Source organism: Eutrema salsugineum, unplaced genomic scaffold (genome assembly GCF_000478725.1).
Source record: "Eutrema salsugineum unplaced genomic scaffold, Eutsalg1_0 scaffold_1, whole genome shotgun sequence".
Taxonomy (NCBI): domain Eukaryota; kingdom Viridiplantae; phylum Streptophyta; class Magnoliopsida; order Brassicales; family Brassicaceae; genus Eutrema; species Eutrema salsugineum.
This window is the reverse complement of record NW_006256909.1, coordinates 9,629,673-9,649,965: the sequence shown is the minus strand read 5'-3', so window position 1 is coordinate 9,649,965 and position 20,293 is coordinate 9,629,673. Positions and strand designations below refer to the sequence as shown.

General features: G+C 38.1%; 1 non-coding gene and 1 pseudogene across 1 annotated transcript; one reads left to right on the top strand and one right to left on the bottom strand.

The window, feature by feature from the left end:
- Nucleotides 1-6,436: 6,436 nt before the first annotated feature.
- On the bottom strand, nucleotides 6,437-6,524 carry LOC112082602. The gene has a single exon (XR_002897268.1). It is a non-coding gene; the product is annotated as a small nucleolar RNA R20 (small nucleolar RNA).
- Nucleotides 6,525-8,587: 2,063 nt separating this feature from the next.
- LOC18030981 lies at nucleotides 8,588-20,020 on the top strand (annotated as a pseudogene).
- Nucleotides 20,021-20,293: the final 273 nt, after the last annotated feature.

Genomic DNA, 20,293 nt, shown 5'->3' with positions numbered 1-20,293 from the left:
CGGTATCGAAACAGATCTATGGTAGTATCCTCCGTTTCCATGATGCTTCTGAAATATGGAAAGATTTGACAACTAGATTTCATATCACAAATCTACCAAGATCGTATCAAATTACACAACAAATCTGGTCTCTCCAGCAAGGTTCCACAGATCTTTCTACATACTACACCAAATTGAAGACACTTTGGGACGATCTTGATGGAGCAGAATGTGTAAAAACTTGCAGAACCTGTAACTGTTGTAAAGCCACAGCAACAAAGGCAGAACACACGAAGATCATCAAGTTTCTGGCTGGCTTGAATGAATCATATGCTCATGCTCGAAGCCAGATAATAATGAAGAAGAATGTACCTGATCTTGCAGAAGTTTACAATCTTCTCGATCAAGACTTCAACCAAAGGAACATTCATACTATTCAGAATGCTTCAACATTCAATGTTTCAGTTCCGGAACAAGCATCTGTTAATGCCACACATTCAACATACACTGGTCAAAAACCCCGACCTGTATGCAGTCATTGTGGTTATAATGGTCACACTATTGACAAGTGTTACAAGGTACACGGATATCCACCTGGCTTCAAACACAAGGCAAACAAAACGCAACAGAGAAGAAACCTGAATCATCCAAACCTGTTGTTGCCAACCTTACTCTCGCCAACACTAAACTTGATGGCAACAACAATATAGAGACTCTGATTAACACACTCTCGAAGGACCAGATTCAGGAGCTCATTGCTTACTTCAACTCTCACCTACCCTCATCAAATGATCCCACCGCTTCTTCAACAACTGGTGGTATGATAACAGTTCTTCCTGGTATGGCTATATCCTCAAAAACTCTTCATTTTGTTGGAATTTTAAGAGCTACAGGAAATGCTTTATCATCTAGATCATGGATTGTAGACAGTGGTGCAACACACCATGTTTCACATGACAAGAATCTATTCGTAAGCATGAATACCTCTGTCAATAACTCGGTGACTTTACCTACGGGTTTAGACATCAAAATTGTTGGTATTGGACAGATTCAACTGAATCCATCATTAGTGCTGAATAACGTCCTGTATATACCTGATTTTAGACTAAAATCTCCTAAGCGTAAGTCAGCTAACAAGAGATTTAAAATGCAGAGTAATACTTGATGAATCTACTTGTCTGATACAGGATCATATCAAGGGCTTGACGATTGGTCAGGGTGAACAGGTTTCACACCTATATGTTCTGGACAGTGATCGCATTGATGAACACATTCCATCACAAGGATTCTACAATACAAACCTTGTTATTGATTCAGTATTATGGCATAATAGACTAGGGCATCCATCTGTATCTAAAGTAGATTTACTTGCAGATGTACTCAAAATAAAACAAAGAAATAAAGACCCATTTCATTGTTCTATTTGCCCTCTTGCCAAACAAAAGCATTGATCATATAACTCTTTAAACAACTTATGTGATAATGCTTTTGATCTGATTCATATTGACATATGGGGACCTTTTTCTGTGTCTACTGTTGAAGGATACAGGTACTTCCTCACTATTGTCGATGATCACACCAGAGTAACTTGGGTATATATGTTAAGAACGAAGTCTGAGGTTCTAACAATATTTCCTGATTACTTAAAAATGGTGGAGACACAGTATGGCACGGTTGTCAAGGCAGTACGATCAGATAACGCTCCTGAGCTCAAGTTTACTGATCTATTCAAGGCTAAAGGCATCAAAGCTTATCACTCATGCCCAGAGACTCCAGAGCAGAACTCTGTTGTCGAGAGGAAGCATCAGCACATTCTTAATGTCGCTAGATCCCTCATGTTTCAGGCAAAGATGCCACTAGATTACTGGAGAGATTGTATTCTAACTGCCGTTTTCTTGATCAACAGACTTCCGATGCCTCTTCTGAAAAACAGGTCACCATATCAGACTTTAACCTCTAAATGTCCTGATTACAATGGTTTGCGTGTATTTGGTTGTCTGGCTTACTGTTCCACCTCTTCAAAGAACAGAACCAAATTCCAACCTCGTGCAAAAGCATGTGTTTTCCTTGGTTATCCTGCAGGATACAAAGGATATAAATTGCTTGACCTGGAAACTCATTCAGTTCACATTTCAAGGAATGTAGTCTTTCATGAAGATATTTTCCCATTCGCAAAGGAATCCTTCAACACCAATCCCGACTGTTTTGACATTGATACATCTGCAACATCGTCTACCTATGAAAAGGGTGAATGTTCTTAGCGTACGGGGAGCTTTAACCTCCATCCTATAGGCGACAGCGTTCACTCTTCTTCATCAGGGACAGATGAAGTTGCTCCTTCAGACCTTCCAAATACCAACAAACGATCAACAAAGATTCCTGCATATCTACACGACTACTACTGCAATATGACAGAAACAGATATCCCATATCCTATTGCTGCATATATGTCTTACAATAAACTCTCAGAGGATTACAAAGCATATCTATGTTCCGTGACTCTTCATTCAGAACCATCTTCATTCCGAGAGGCCAAGAAATTTGATGAATGGCTCAAAGCGATGAACGAGGAGTTGATAGCCTTGGAACGATCTCAGACTTGGACCATATGCTCTTTGCCAGCTGATAAACACGCCATAGGCTGTAAGTGGGTTTATAAAGTTAAACTTCATGCCGATGGAAGCTTAGAGCGCTACAAAACTCGCCTTGTAGCAAAAGGCTACACACAGGAAGAAGGAGTAGATTTTGCAGATACCTTCTCTCCAGTAGCAAAAATGACGACAGTCAAAACATTGTTAGCAGTTGCAGCTGCAAAGAAATGGAGCCTTGATCAACTAGACATCTCCAACGCTTTTCTGAATGGTGATCTATCTGAGAAAATATACATGAAGCTTTCTCCAGGATATACACCAAAACACGGTGAATGTCTTCCTCCAAATGCAGTCTGTAAGCTTCAAAAATCGCTATACGACTTGAAACAGGCTTCAAGACAGTGGTTCCTCAAATTCAGTAATACTCTTTTGCACCTTGGTTTCAAGAAATCCCATGCGGATCACACATTATTTGTGAGAAATAATGCAGGCATATACACTGCTGTTTTGGTATATGTCGATGATATTATCATCACCAGTAATAGCACAGAAGATGTGTCTACACTGAAACTAGACCTTCAATCATTTTTCAAGTTAAGAAACCTTGGACCTTTGAAGTATTTTCTCGGCTTGGAGATTGCTAGATCTGCTTCAGGTATATCTGTCTCTCAACGTAAATATACCTTGGAATTGATTGACGAAGCAGGACTTTTAGCTTGCAAGCCATCTACTATTCCTATGGAGCCAAATATTAAACTCTGTTTAGACAGTGATGAACCACTTCTTGAGAATCCGGAATCTTATCGTCGTTTGGTAGGAAAGTTGATGTATCTCACAATTACAAGACCGGATATCACTTACGCAGTGAACCGTCTTTGTCAATATACATCAGCTCCTAAACCTTCACATCACCGAGCTGCTCTTAAGGTACTTCATTACCTGAAAGGAACAATTGGTCTTGGTCTATTCTATTCAGCCGATTCAGACCTTGTTCTTAAAGCTTTCACTGATGCTGATTGGGCTTCCTGTACTGACACAAGACGTTCCACTTCGGGATACTGCATGTTCCTTGGCACCTCACTCATTTCTTGGAAGACTAAGAAACAACCAACTGTGTCTCATTCATCCACAGAATCTGAATACAGAGCGATGAACTTTGCTAGCAGAGAGGTACAGTGGTTAGTCTTCTTACTCACCGAGTTGTTAGTCCCTCAACATAAGCCCGTTGCTTTCTACTGTGATTCTACTTCAGCGATGAGTATTGCTACGAATCCAGTATATCATGAACGGACTAAACATGTGGAATCAGATTGTCATCAGATCCGGGAACGCATTGAACGTGGACTGATCAAGCCACTTCATGTTCGTACTGATAAGCAGTTAGCTGATGCATTCACTAAACCGCTTCATCCAGCTCAGTTCAACAAGCTTATGGGCAAGATGTCTCTCCTTTCTATATATTCGCCACTTTGAGGGGGATATTAATATCTCTGGTTTATGTAAACCGAAATATGGTTTGATGTAAACCAAAGTCTTCTTGTATATAAGAGACTCAATTGTAAATGTTAACCATAACGATGAATAACATAATTTTTCACCGACTCTTTCTCTCTCGTCTTCTTCCTTCTAACAAAGGCTTTCTTTTTCATGTCTTAGATTCTAAAGTTCTAACACAAACTAGGTCTTGTTCATCTTCTTCAGATTCATACCAAATGGTTCAAAACTTGCGAATCGTTCTCCTGCATATATTCTCTCTTTCACCTTCTCTTTGTTCTTTGCGCTTTATCAATTTCAACGTGATCATCATGGAGTCATCCTCATCCACCTCGACCTCGTTGGAACTGACAATTTCACGACCGGGATGGTGTTTTGTATCCTTATCCGTGAAGGGGCCGACTAACATTTTGATCGCCGGGATCAGTACCTGCGATGGTGGCAGGGGCGACAGTTGAAAGGAGCCTTCGTCAAGGGACGTCTAGGGAAATGACGATTGATCAGGATGAATTTACTTTTAATTATGTTTACATGTTTTTTTATTTGATCAAAGTAAAGTTTTTTTTTTAAAATATATACAAACAGATTAATCAGCATTATTTTAAGGGTAAAAGTGGATTTCTATTATCATAAATCCTAATGAGACAATGTTTAGTGAGAAAGTATTATTGGAACAATAGATGAGTTTTTTTTGTCTTATATTTCTAATTTTTCCATTTTTAAATCATGTTAGACCCTCACATTAGGTGTAATTTTTACGCTTTCAAAATTTAAATCTTTAGGGATAAAATCTTGACTAGTAAAAAAATGACAATATAAAAAGTTGACTAGTATCATTGTTCGCAGATTATATGAAAAACAATTTGTTTTCTTACAACTATAAATAGTCTATGATTCCTCAATTTTGGCCACACAAACAATTCAAATCACAAAAAGAAACAAAATTAACAGACATGGAGAAAGCTTATTTAATATTCATCAATTTCTACTATTGAAAATCTTACGTTCAGTTACATTTATCGCCATCGTTATTTCATCATCCATATTATAGATCATCATGATTATATATGTTATATTCAGATTTTGGCATTACAATGTTGCAAAAAATGTCTCTGATCCGAAATGTTGAATTCTCAAGTGTGTGAACAACAAGTGTTTATGCGCTAACGAAAGACATGCGGCTATACCCCTGGTTAGAGTCAACAAGCGTGCATTGACTATTGCAAATCACTAGCCCACTAGGACAAAAAGTTTATGTTTGGACCAAAAGACCTTTGTTACTGTGGCTAATAATAATAAATTTAAGTACGAAAATATTGTAAAAGTATACGGCAAATCGTAACATATTTGTGATATTATTACCCATATTTGTGATATTTTTGCATATCTTGATATCAAGTTTACTGCATAGTAAAAGAATTTATTCGATTATTTTTTCTACAAAACCAAGAACCTCCCATCCCGTGAGATTTTTGTTTGGAAAAATCAGCAACTTACCAATTTCACGGGATCGGAATCCTCGCCGCTGATGCTGATGGTCATAGATAGCGTTGATTGTACTGTACATGAGCGGAGTTCGTTCCGATGGCCTTGGAAGCATCCACTACATTGGTCGACGTACCATTTATGTTAGATCAGTGTCATCAAACTTTTAAATTTCAATTTTCTAAGTAGGTATTTTCACACTTCTTTTGAAATATATAATTTAGGTGTAATATCTTGTTACATAACAAAAATATGATACTTTTTCTGATTAAAAATCCATGCAAACAGAGATTTTCCACGGCGAGCTTTTGCATTTTGAAATTTCAAGAAACGCTTTAAACGATGCTGTGGATGCATTTTTCCGCATATCTTTATTATTTGGATGATGTTTAGCTCCTCCTCATTTGATGTTTAACAATAGAAAAAAATAATAATCAGTAAATACATTGACCCAATAAAAACCCTTAGGCCATCAAGCTAGCTAGGGACTTTAATCAGTAGGTTTAATTTTATGCAATTTCAAGATAATAAATATTTAGGTATTGAATCTTGTTTCATAGAAATTAAGTATGATATTTTTGTTATAGATTTTTTTCCTAAATCCATAACAAAATTTATAAGTTTTATAAAAGGACAAAGAAAGTATGATATTCACTAAAAATTAATGCAAAGTTGACTATTAATTAAAACATTGACAAATTTTTTGTTTTTGACTAAACATAACCAAAAATGAAAATTGACTAGTATAATTATTTGCAGATTATATTGGTGGTGATAAGGAAAACTAATTGGTTTTTGCAATTATAAACTAGTGTCCAGTTCCTCAATTTTAGTGACACAAACAACTCAAAATCAACAAAATACAAACTCATTCAACAAAAATGGAGAAAACTTCTTTGATATTCATTGGTCTTCTACTATTGTTCACATGTAAGATGTTTTAAAATGTTATATTTGATTATATCCATCACCATCGTCATTTTCATCATCGATATTATTATATATCATCATATAACATATTAAATCTCACAGATACTCAAGTTTTGGCACAACAGTCTTGCAAAACTGTCTCCGATTGTACTAAAATGAAATGTGAAATTCTCGAGTGTGTGGAAAACAAGTGTGGATGTGCTAACGAAAGACGTGTGGGCTTACCCCTTACTAAAGATATGCGTCAAGCTTGCATTGACTATTGCAAGTTAATAGGTGAAGTAGTTAATACTTGGAGTGAAGATCTTTGTTACTGTCGCAAACCTCCGATGTAATACTAACAAATTTAAATATGAAAGTATTATATAATATGTAGCAAATCCTATATATGTAATATTTTATATTTTTTTACTCCGAATAAAATAATAATATTTTATAAAACAAGCAGTTTCAATTTTTAATTATTATTTTCTACTAAATTATTTTTTGATTTTATATTAATGAATTATTTATGAGTTATTTGTTTACAATAAAATGTAGTTATTTACTGATATCTGTTTTAGATATGAATAGTTTTCGATCATTCTCATGCCTTAGGTCTTTGAATTTTTGAAATTAGTATTCGTCCATAACCATTTAGTTTAGTTGAATATAATAGTTGTTCTTCCATGGTCTTCTTTGATTTGTATTTGTAAGGTTAACTTCTTGTGATATAGAGTTTTAGTTTTAATCTTTTTTGAAAGAAGATTAGGTGTGTAGGATTTAGATTTTCATCTTTATTTTCATGGGGTTAATTCTTCGCGCGTCTATCTTCATTTACAAGTTTATGGTTTTAGGTCCTCTAATCTCGGCAATATCTCTCTGATTTACCTGGTATTCTCTAGAGCTTCATACTTGGCCTTTGTATTTATCATTAATTTCTCGTAATCGTTTGAACAATAATTTCTTATTTACCAAGCTTTTCGCAAGCCAACTCCATAGAAATTTCTTTTATCTGCCGGCTATTATACTCTTTTTAATAGTTATTTTGAATAAAGTTTAATCAATGCTAAAAAAAAGTCTGAAGTTTTGAAATGCGAGCTCTTTTAGCTATTTCTAGTCTAAATTATCTAGTTTTTTTTTTGTGATGAACATTTAATCTTTAAACAATCTAAAAAACTACTCCAATAAGTAAAGTTTTAAAAATAGTTAAACAGATATCAATATTGTCGGACTAAAAAAAAAAGTTTAGATGGAGTTGAAATTTTTTTTCCCCACTTGGTGCTTTACTCTCAATCATTCGCCATTCTTCGGCTCATAACTCTCTCTCCATCCCTTTTTTGTTTTGACATCCTCTCTCCATCCAATTAAGATTTTCTTTTAATGCTTTGAAAAGAAAATCTAAATACGCGAAGAAATAAAAATTATATTCTACTTTACAAATGTGTGTATATTTGTATATCCAAGGACATAGAGGGAGAGAAAGGGAGAGAGAGTGTTTCAGTACATGTGATCGTGAGAAAAATAAACAAAAGTAAACAAAGGGGAAACAAAGTCCTTTAAGGTTTCCATTTTTTTCCTCCAATGTCTTCTACTCTTCCTCTGCTAGAGTTTCGATATTTTAGGTTCTTATTTTTTTGTCAAAAAAGTTTTGATTTTTGAGCAAAATTGATATTTTCATTCCTTCCGCTCTTGCGCAAAATTAGTATGCTCGTGATTCTGCTAAAAACTAATGGGTGAAATAGAAAGTTTGTTTCTTTTAATCTATAAACAGTTGGATGATCACGGTTAAGCTTCTTCGAGATTGATATTAGGGTTTTTTTTTTAATTCTGCTTTCCAATTTCAGTTTAGTTTTGCGTTTGATTATTCTTATTCAACTCCTCGGAATTAGCTGTAGCTGCATGGAATGTGTATGCATCTATAGGACTTGGTGGCAACGTTGATGATGATGATGAGCTATCCCAAATTAGACTTTTGATTAGGGTTTAAACTCAGCAGAATCAATGTTTAAGGTTTATAGCGATTGACTTAGTCCATGTGGTGAATTTTTTGAAATTGTTAGTTGCTTCTCATATTGCTACTGGATTTTGTCATCCTCTGTTCTTGAAAATTTGTATCCAACCTAGAAATGATTGATTTTTTGGTGCATTGTAATTTCTTGCTCATCTCTATTCGAATCAACCAGAACAATTGAATTCATATTTTGATAATCTGCCTACATCAGGTTTGTAAAAAGTAAATCTAAGTGCAGGTTTAAGTTGATACTTGAGCAAAGAACATCCCTGGAACTTTCTCAAGACCTGACAATGTCCATGCTTCAAATGATGCCTTCCTCTTTTCCAGCTCTCTGTCTCTTCCTCCACACCATAATTGTATGTACCCAAAACTGGTTCCTGAGTAGCCTAAGCCGTCGTTTAATCGTCAGTACATTTGCATTATGTTCTATGCTTTGTCCCTTGCAGTCAATCCTAGAGAAAACTATCATCATCAGTCTGTTGATGAAATAGCTTCCGGGTTAAACCATTTCAATGGAGGCTTTGACAGTGTGCTCAATGATCATCGTGACAACATGCTTCCTGATGATGAGGAACATCTTTTTGCTGGTCTAATGGACGATTTAAACTTAACTGCATTGCCAGCTACATTGGATGACTTGAAAGATTGTGATTTGTTTGGTAGCGGATGAGGTTGGAGACTGACTCACATGACAAGGGCTTCCCAAGAATGACTTTTTCTGATTCTAAAATTGACAATGGTATGTTCCAAAGTGGAGTGGGATCGCTTGCTCGCAAACATTCCTATGGTGAACACCCTTCAAGGACTCTGTTTGTTCGGAATATCAACAGCAACGTCGAGGATTCAGAACTGATAGCTCTTTTTGAGGTAATTTTGAGGATACAAAATGCAGAATTGGAGGTTTTGTTTGCTGAAAGATTGGATCTTTATGTTTGTGTTTTTTTTCCTGTTCTTGGCAGCAATATGGAGATATCCGAACTATGTATACAGCCTGCAAACACAGGGTTTGTAATGATCTCTTTTTACGATATATGTGCTTCTCGAGCAGCTATGCGTTTGTTACAAAGCAATCTGCTCAAAAGGAGGAGGGAGGAAACTTAACATACATTTCTCAATCCCCAAGGTTTGACATCCCCTGCATTTCTATTCTTTTTTTTTTTTTTTTTTACTTTTTCATTCTCTTTATGTTCTTATTTATGTTATTAAAACAGGATAATCCATCTGAGATAGATGTTAATCAAGGAACTCTTGTGGTTTTCAACTTGGGTCCATCAGTTACCAACAGAGACCTCGAAAACATATTTGGAGCTTATGGCGAGATGAAGGAGGTGATGCATTGCTTTCTGTTGTTTCGTTTAGGTTTCTCGCAAGACCTGCATAATGGTTAACGTTTGTGTAAGTTATTTCTCCTGACAAAGCAGATACGGGAAACACCAAATAAGAGGCATCACAAATTTGTTGAATTTTTTAACGATAGATCCGCTGATGCAGCTCTCAAAGCTTTGAACAGGACTGACATTTCTGGAAAGCGTATAAAGCTTGAACATAGTTGTCCTGGAGGTGTTCGTCGAAAGTGAGTTTATTTATACTAACGAGATTGACTGAAGAAACTGTGGACTTATTTTCTGTTTTCTTCAGCATGACGTTGCAGATGAGTTTGGAGTTTGAGAATGATGATTCTCGTAGCTACCTGAATCTCTTTGATTCGCCTTTAGCCAGATCTCACGCAGGGAATCAATGGGGTAACAACCTTATTGATCATAGCCCTATACAAAGTCTCAGCAGGTCTCCAATAGATGGAAACTTGAGCCCATCAAACATCTGTTTTTTCAGAACTTTCAACGAAAGCCGCATCGATGAGCAATGACCAAGGAAGAAGGGGTAGCCACTTGGATCATCTGTTTTCAAGTGGCAGCAGCTATAATAATAATGCAAGCCACAAAGTTCTGCTTTTCAGCAAACATAGTCTTATGGTTTTGCTTCCTCGTTTGGTTCTTTGAACTTAAATCCCGGTCGTGTGGATTCATTATCTAGACCAGAGTTTTTGTGGGGAAGTCCTATAGTTCTTCAGTTTGGTCTATTAATCTGTTCTCTTTAAACGGAAAAGCTCACAGGCTTCCCTACTCGGCTCAAAACAAGTCCACCCTCGAGCACCATCATGTTGGCTATGTGCTGTTTGGATTCTTTCTGAGGTCGCCTGAAACTTCAACAATTGGTTTAACTTTCCAAGGAGCAAGTGGTAATGTAGCTCAAAGAAAAATGCGTTAATAAGTGAAGATTTTGACTCATTATAACCTGTGTTTACTGATCTTTATAGAGTCTTTTGAGTCTTTGTGAAGTCGTTTCAGGTAACTAGGACGCTTAAGGCGATGGTTTGGAGCAACTGGAGCTTTTGGTGCAAAAAGGAGCTGAAGCTGAGCAAAAGAGGCCAATTTACACGAAGTTGGATCATTCTTGGTCGAGAGCACCTGCTTCCGATTTCACCCTTTCGTGGAGCACCTGCTCCAACCGCCTGGAGAAAAATAAGGAAATCGACTTTTACATAATTTAGGGATCAGAAAGAGAATAAAAAGTCCAAAGCCGCCTCAGAAACAAACCACGTTTTTACAGACTTTCTTCTACGCTTTTTTTTATAATTTTTCTGAACCAGAGAGTTTTTACTTGTAAGCTTTTGGGAGAAGAAATCTGCTACAGTTTGAGAAGAATTCTGAACTCTATATTACTTCTGCGATTTTATTCCATGAATTCTTTTTCATCTGTTGCAGTGTTTCCTTTCTCCATGTCTGAGTAGATCTCTTAGCTAGATTAAAGTTTTTAAAGGATTTCATGAGCTAGAGAATTGGATGCAAATAGGGTTTAAAATCGATTGTCTTCACCTTTGTTAGACTTAACGTTTAGGTTGAACTGGCCATTCAATTTACGATCTTAGGTTAATCTATTCATCAAAAGTGTAATAGGTTGCTAGAATACACTTTGGTGAGCAATTTGTCCTTAGCCAACAACAGTTGAAGTTAAGCCAAATCGTAAACAGATCAAACCTGCTCGTTAATGCTTGTCTGCAATTTTTTAGGTTCAAACCACAGTTTAGAATTTAGGTTGTTAGATAAAGTTATCGAGATCACGACAGTGGATCGATAAGCTTTTATGTTTGAGTTCGAGACCTGCATTTAAGTTGTGCCCTGAATAGTCATCTGATTCTCATCTCTGAAACTCTTACGAATTTTCTTGGTCTAGTGCTTGTCTTAAATTGAATTTAAATCGTCTTTAGCTTGCTTTTACTTCTCGTTAAAGTTACAAACCAACCATCTTTCGTCTTAGCTTTATTTCAGTCCTCGTAGAGTCATAGAGTAGCATTGGTCCTCTGGATTTTGAATCCTTTATATTACAATCTCATCACTGTTCTATTGCAGTAGAAACTAGGAGATACATCCAGTTGGAATGCTTTGAATGCAGCTAGCAATGGCGATTTCATGACTAAGTCCAAAGCAGGTGCTTATGAGTTGATTGAGAACTTAGCTGCAAGCTCCAGCAACAAGTCCCAAGAGTATGACAGGTCTAGGAAAGCAGTTCATAATGTGGAGTTGAGCAAGATCGATGAGCTTACATCAAAGGTGAATCTGCTGTTGAAAGAGAACCAGAAATCTGTGCATTTTGCTGATGAGATTGGTGATACACCTCTTGCTCAAGAGTTTGTAGAAGCAGAGGATGATAATCAGATGGAGGTGAACTTTGTGAATGGACAAAGGTATGTGCAGAATCGCAGCTTCAACAACTTCAGGAACCACCTGAATTTGTCCTACAGAAGCAACAAAGTTGAGAACCCTCAGGATCAGATTTATCCGCAGCAAGGAGTGCAGAATCTGTTAGGATTTGAGAAGAACTTCTCCAGCAACTTTCAAGAAAAGCAGTTCATCACCAATCAGAATCGGTTTCAAGGTGGAAATCAGCAGAAGTTTCCCTTCACAAGTCTGCAGTCTTCTTCGAGTTTCCTAAACAACTCGCAGGATGAGCTGAAAAACTTGATGCAACAGCTGCTGGTGAATCAGGAAAAGTCTTCCATGGAAATTAATGCCAAAGTGGACACCATGTACAATGATTTGAATGGCAAGTATGAAGCAGTGTGGACTCATGTGAAGAAGCTAGATGTTCAAATAGCTCAGACTGCAGAAGCTGTGAAGAGATCACCTGAGACTCTCCCTGTAAAAGGTGAAAACCCCAAGAATGAGTTTGTGAATGCTATTGAGCTGAGAAATGGGAGAACTCTACATGCTGCAACAACAAGCGCTGTCTCAGAAAAGAAGAAGGAAAAACACGTGGAGCACCTGCTCCAGGAAGAAGCACCAACTCATGACGTAAAAAGACGATAGAGCATACTTCCTCAACCGGAGCACCTGCTCTGAATCTTGGAGCACCTGCTCCCGACGGAGAAGCGACGATGGAGCATCCTGAGCCGACGACAGAGCACCTGCTCAAGCCATCTGCTCCACAAAATTTTCTTGAAAGAGTTTATATGCCTAAGGTACCTTACCCAGTTCCACCAAAGAAGTCCCGCAAGAACTTAGAGGAGGCAAAGTGCAGGGAGATGCTGAAGGATTTGACTGTGAAACTCCCTCTAGCTGATGCTGTCCAGATGATACCAGCCCTTGAGCGATATATGAAGGGGTTAGTTTCTGGGAAAGCTGTTGAGGAAGAGAGTGTTATGATGGTCTCGAAGGAGTGCAATGCTGTGTTGCAGAACAAGGTGCTGAAGAAGAGAAAAAATCCAGGAATGTTTGTTCTCTCAGTCAGGATTGGTAATGTGGTGTTTGCAAGGTCTCTATGCAATCTGGGTTCAAGTGTGAATCTGATGCATTATTCTGTAGCCAAGCGATTGGGTTACACCAGATTCAAGCCGACAAAAATTTTGCTGGTATTCGCTGATAGATCAGCCAAATTTCCTGTTGGTATACTCTAGGATATGCATGTTCAGATAGGCGATATACTCATTCCAGCAGATTTTGTGGTTCTGGAACTTGATGAAGAACCCAAGGACCCTTTGATATTGGGTCGATCCTTCTTATGCACAGCTGGTGCAATCATAGATGTGAAAAGATGTGTTATAGATCTCCAGCTGGGGGATATGGTGGTGCGATTTGAAATGAATAAACTCCTCAAGAAACCAATGCGGGAAGGACAGACATTTGTCATTGCTGATGGTTCAGATATTGCTGAAGAGGTTTTGGCCATTGATCCTTTAGAAGTTGCACTCAGAAAAGCCGAAGGAGAGCATGGGTATTTGAGTGAGGAAGCTGATGGGTTTTCAAAGATGCTGGATACAAGCACGAGGATGCAAAGGCTGGTGGCGTACATGAGCCTGGAAAGCAAGGAGAACTCAACTACAGAAAAAGCCGATGGAGCACCTGCTCCCGATGGCTTGATTAAAGGACCTTGGAGAGAATTGAGAGCTCCGAAGCTTGAGCTCAAACCCCTTCACGTGTTTCTAAGACCCAATTCGACGTACCCTGTGATAGTGAACTCTGAATTGAACAATGTAGAGATTGCCTTGCTTCTTTATAAACTTAGAAAATATAGAAAAGCTCTAGGATATTCACTAGATGACATTCCAGGGATTTCTCCTGATCTTTGCATACATAGAATACATCAAGAAGATAAATCAATGACTTCTGTAAAACATCAGAGGAGGTTAAACCCGAATCTACAAGATGTTGTTAAGAAAAAGATAATGAAACTTCTAGAAGCTGGTGTGATCTATGCGATTTCAGACAGTAATTGGGTTAGTCCGGTTCATGTAGTTCCTAAGAAATGTGGCATCACTGTGATAAAAAACGATAGGAATAAATTGATACCAACTAGAATTGTTATTGGGCATAGAATGTGCATATATTACAGGAAATTGAATGCTGCAACTCGCAAAGATCATTTTTCTTTGCCATTTATTGATCAGATGCTTGAACGTTTGGCTAACCATCCTTACTACTGCTTCTTAGATGGTTATTCAGATTTCTTTCAGATCCTAATTCATCCGGACGACCAGGAGAAGACGACATTCACATGTCCTTATGGCACTTTTGCGTATCGCAGAATGCCATTTGGCTTGTGCAATGCCCCGACGACTTTTCAGCGCTGCATGATGTCGATTTTTACTGATCTGATTGAAGACATAATGGAAGTTTTCATGGACGATTTTTCTGTCTATGGAAGCTCATTTTCTGTCTGTTTGTCTAATATGTGCAGGGTCTTGCAGCGGTGTGAGGAGAAGCATCTGGTGCTGAACTGGGAGAAATGCCACTTCATGGTGAGAGATGGGATCGTGCTGGGGCACAAAATCTTAGAGAAAGGGATCGAAGTGGACAAGGCAAAGACCAAGGTGATGATGAGTTTGTAACCACCAACATCAGTTAAAGGGGTTTGCAGTTTTGTGGGTCATGCTGGGTTTTAATTTGCTGTAGGAGTTTGATTTGGAGATTAAAGACAAAAAAGGAATTGATAATGGTGTTGTAGACCACTTGTCGAGGCTGAAGATTGATGAAGACATTCCACTAGATGACAGCCTCCCTGATGAACAGGTTTACACCATTGATGTTTCTGGGTTCCACGAGCACCTGCTCCAGCCTGGAGCACCTGCTCTGACGAGTTTTTGCAACTCAGTTGACGTAGATCGGCATTCTGGTTTCTCATGGTTTGGAGAGATTGCGAATTACCTTGCTGCAGAGCAGGAACCTGCATATTTCGTGGGAAACAAGAAGAAGAAGTTTCTGAAGGATGTGAGGCATTACTTTTGGTATGAGCCTTACTTATATAGGCACTGCTCTGATGGGATTTTCAGGAGATGTGTAGCAGATGAGGAGATACCTGGGATCTTGTTTCACTGTCATGGTTCACCTTATGCTGGTCACTTTGCCACTTTTAAAACAGTGTCAAAGATTCTCTAGGCTGGGTATTGGTGGCCTACTATGTTCCGAGACGCGCAGAGTTTTATCTCCAGATGTGACACATGCCAGAGGCAAGGGAACATAAGCAGGAGAAACGAGATGCCTCAGAACTTCATTCTGGAAGTAGAGATTTTTGATGTGTGGAGCATCGACTTCATGGGGCCATTTCCATCATCCTATGGCAATGAGTATATTCTGGTGACAGTTGACTATGTGTCAAAGTGGGTCGAAGCTCTGGCTAGCCCAACAAATGACGCAAAGGTGGTCTTGAAGATGTTCAAATCTGTCATTTTCCCCAGGTTTGGTGTGCTGCATGTTGTGATCAGTGATGGAGGTTCACACTTCATCAACAAGGTTTTTGAGAACCTGTTGAAGAAGAATGGTGTAAGACACAAGGTGGCGACCCATACCATCCTCAGAAAAGTGGGCAAGTCGAGATTTCCTACAGAGAGATCAAAAACATTCTGCAGAAAATTGTAAGCACCACAAGGAAGGATTGAACGTATAGGACAGCTTACAAGACACCTTTGGGGACTACACCATTCCACTTGGTTTATGGAAAAGCTTGCCATCTCCCAGTGGAACTCGAGTACAAAGCTGCTTGGGCAGTGAAGTTGCTGAATTTTGATGCTAGAAGTGCTCATGAGAGGAGAGTGATGCAGCTGCATGAGTTGGAGGAAATGAGGCATCTGGCTTATGAGAACTCGAAAATCTACAAGGAGAAAACCAAAGCTTTCCATGACAAGAGGATCCTCAACAGGAGTTTTACACCAAACGATCAGGTGCTGCTGTTTAATTCTAGATTGAAGCTTTTTCTTTGAAAGTTGAGATCAAAGTGGTCTAGACCTTTCATCATCAAGGAAGTTCGACCATATGGTGCTGTAGTGTTGCTGGACACTAAAAGAGGAGAAATTGTTGTCAATGGACAGAGGTTGAAGCCATATCTTGCTGGTCCAAATGTCGTAGAAGGTGAATCACTCACCTTAAGTGATCCTCCTCAAGCCTAAATGGCTTTCCAAGTCAAGCTAATGACTTAAAAGAAGTGCTTGGTGGGAGGCAACCCACTGGTAAGAGTCTCTAACTTTGTGTTTTTATGTTCTTTGTTTTAGGTTCTTTGTTTTAGAAAAAAAAAAAGGTAGAAGGTTTTCAGCATGAGAAAGGATGTGAGGAAGAAGAAGAAGGAGCAACCAACCGGAGCACCCACTCCATCTGCTGGGTTGGATGCTCTTAGTGTAAAAAATGACGAAGGAGCACCACCACCTCTGTCAGAGCACCTGCTCCACGGGGTGCTCCAGACGAAAAATTGACGAGGGAGCAACCCAAGGGAAACCAGAGCATCTGCTCCGGCAAGGTCGTGTCTCTTGTATTTCTTTCTTCTTCTTTCTTTCTTTCAGTACTTTCTTTAAGTCAGTTTTTAGTTTGTTTCTTTGAGTCATTTTGTTTCTTTGAGTCAGTCGATAATATGAGTCAAAACTTGTGGGAACTAGGACCAAATCTGTGATGAGTTTATACCATTTTTGAATTTTGACCATGTTCTTTTTAGTGACCATTGCTGTAGAATCAGTCCAGACCAGACTAATGGAAAACCCAACGACTGACCAGCGTACTAGAGGCGTCCATGTTTCTGACAAAATCCATTGACCTGAGCTAATTTCTGATTTCTACCTTTTACCTGACCGATGTGACTGGTGTTCACAGGGCTTGACTCCTCATTCATACCTGAAAACAAAAACCTGTGTGATGAAAAAATCTGGTACTCCTCTCCCTTATTCTAAGCGTTAACTAAAGCTAAAAAGATGAGATGATTTTCTTTCAAAGTAAAGGGGTAGGAAAATTTCCTGTGACCTCACTATTTTACTTTAGAGAGAAATAATCACACAAGGATTGGAAGTGAGGGGTAGGAAAATTTCCTATGACCCCATTATTCACCTACAACCTTTATATATATATATATATATATATATATATATATATATATATTATATATATTTAAAAAATGCCTGCAAGTGAATAAGTTCGGGGGCGAGGAAGAGTATATTTGTGTGTTTTGGTCAGTTTGTTATGGTATAGTATGGGAAATGTCTAGAAGGTCCTGAGCATTGGTTTCATCAGTGAGACCCAGCGATGATGGGATATGGATAAAGTCGTGAAATTATGGATCTAATCTGGGAAGCTGCTATGTCTGCGGAGAAGTACATAGAGGTTCGGTTTGGATTGATGTTGCAACAGGTCTTCTGCATGCTATGGTCTAATTTACGGTCTTCTGAGTTTTTGCGAGTTCCCACCATTGTCTAATCAATTTTTCTGGAACTAGATTTAAATTTGTTTGAGGACAAACAAAGTTCTAAGTTCAGGGGAGTTGATAAGTGGAGATTTTGACTCATTATAACCTGTGTTTACTGATCTTTTTAGATAAGTGGAGTTGATAAGTGGAGATTTTGACTCATTATAACCAATGATTTTGAAATCGTTTCAGGTAACTAGGAGGCTTAATGCGATGGTTTGGAGCAACTGGAGCTTTTGGTGCAAAAAGGAGTTGAAGTTGAGCACAAGAGGTCAATTTACACGAAGTTGGATCATTCTTGGTCGGGAGTACCTGCTACCGATTTCACTCTTTCGTGGAGCACCTGCTCCAACCGCCCGGAGAAAAATAAGAAAATCGACTTTTACCTAATTTTGGGATCAGAAAGAGAATAAAAAGTCTAGAGCCGCCTCAGAAACAAACCACGTTTTTACAGACTTTCTTCTACGCTTTCTTTTTACAAATTTTCTGAATCAGAGAGTTTTTATTTGTAAGCTTTTGGGAGAGGAAATATGCTACATTTTGAGAAGAATTCTGAACCCTATATTACTTTTGCGATTTTATTCCATGAATTCATTTTCATCTGTTACTGTGTTTTCTTTCTCCATGTCTGAGTAGATCTCTTAGGTAGATTAAGGTTTTCAAAGGATTTCATGAATAAGAGAATTGGATGCAAATAGGGTTTAAAATCGATTGTCTTCACCTTTGTTAGACTTAACGCTTAGGTTGAACTGGCCATTCAATTTACGATCTTAGGTAAATCTATTTATCAAAAGTGTCATAGGTTGCTAGAATAGACTGTGGTGAGCGATTTGTCCTTAGCCAACGACAGTTGAAGTTAAGACAAATCGTGAACCGATCAAACCTGCTCGTTAATGCTTGTCTGCAATTTTCTAGGTTCAACGCATAGTTTAGAATTTAGGTTGTTAGATAAAGTTATCGAGATCACGATAGTGTATCGATAAGCTTTTATGTTTGAGTTTGAGACCTGCATTTAAGTTGTGCCATGAATAGTCATTTGATTCTCATCTCTGAAACTCCTGCGAATTTCCTTGGTCTAGTGCTTGTCTTAAATTGAATTTAAATCGTCTTTAGCTTGCTTTTACTTGTCGTTAAAGTAACAAACCAACCATCTTTCATCTTAGCTTTATTTCAGTCCTCGTAGAGTTACAGAGTAGCATTGGTTCTGTGGATTTCGAATCCTTTATATTACAATCTCATTACTGTTCTATTGCAGTGAAAACTAGGAGATACATTTAGTTGGAATCATGCGTGAAACTTGATCCCCAAGTTTCAAAATGGTATCTTCCCTAAGACGTAGTCAGTTGTTTATGGGAATTGGCTCTTACCCACAGCTTGTTACGACAATGGCTTCCATTGACGGCCCATTGGAGGATGAAGAAGCCAACAGTTTGATGGAAACATCAACCAAGTAGAAAGCAAGAAACAGTTTCAGCTTGACTTGAGTAAGATTATGAGCGGTGAAGATTAACGGACAACCTTGATGATTAAAAACATCCCTAATAAGTAAGAGTTCTCCTTTGATTTTCCTTTGCGCCAGTCAGTTTACTGTTCTTGAAAGAACTGATCTTTTCCTTGGTTTGATTTTCCTTTGCGCCAGTTAGTTTACTGTTCTTGAAAGAACTGATATTTTCCTTGTTCTCAGGTATACCCGGAAAATGCTGTTAGCTGCCATCGATGAGACAAACAGAGGCACTTTTTTTTGCTATATTTGCCTAATGATTTCAAGGTAATGACCACCTTGGTTGCATGCTGAACCTCTGACATCACAGTGATTAAAATTCTTTGATGTTCTCTCTTTTTTTTTTTCTTTCATGTGTGCAGAATAAATGCAATGTGGGTTATGCATTCATCAATATGGCGTCTCCTACTTTCATCATTGCATTGTACGAGGAACAACCTGATTGAGTCCTTTAATGTTTGTTTCTCAGAAATTTAAAATTTATTGAGAATGACCTTATGCTTCTGATCATTTTCATAGGTCTTTGATGGAAAAAAATGGGAGAAGTTTAACAGCGAGAATGTTTTTTCCTTGGCTTATGCATGGATCCAAGGCAAAATCGCTCTCATTTCTCACTTCTAGAACTCAAGCTTAATGAACGAAGACAGGCGATGCCACCCTCTTGTCTTTGATGGACCAGAATCTATTTGTCCAGTATACAACCTCTTACTATAAACACATTGCCTTGACATGATCATTTATATGTTCTATGTTTTGCTGATGAACTAGTTGACTCATACATCTATATCTGACTTAGATCGTCCAGGACGTGGAGCATTGGCAGCTTGATTGAGGCTCTTTCCAGCGGTAGCACGCATTGAAGCTGACATTCAAGTGAATCCCTTTATTGCCTCTAGTGAAAACGTAAATATTCAGTTTTTAGGATGAGATGATGATGAACAAACAAAGTCAAAGTACTACATAATAGTTTTGGATATTCTTTTTTCTGGTTTTCTTAGGTTAATTTTAGACTTTTCGGTTTGTTTTAGAATTGGGAATTAAAACAGATCCTAGACAAGGACCTCTGATGTAGAAATGTAAATTGATGGTTGTGTGTTTTTT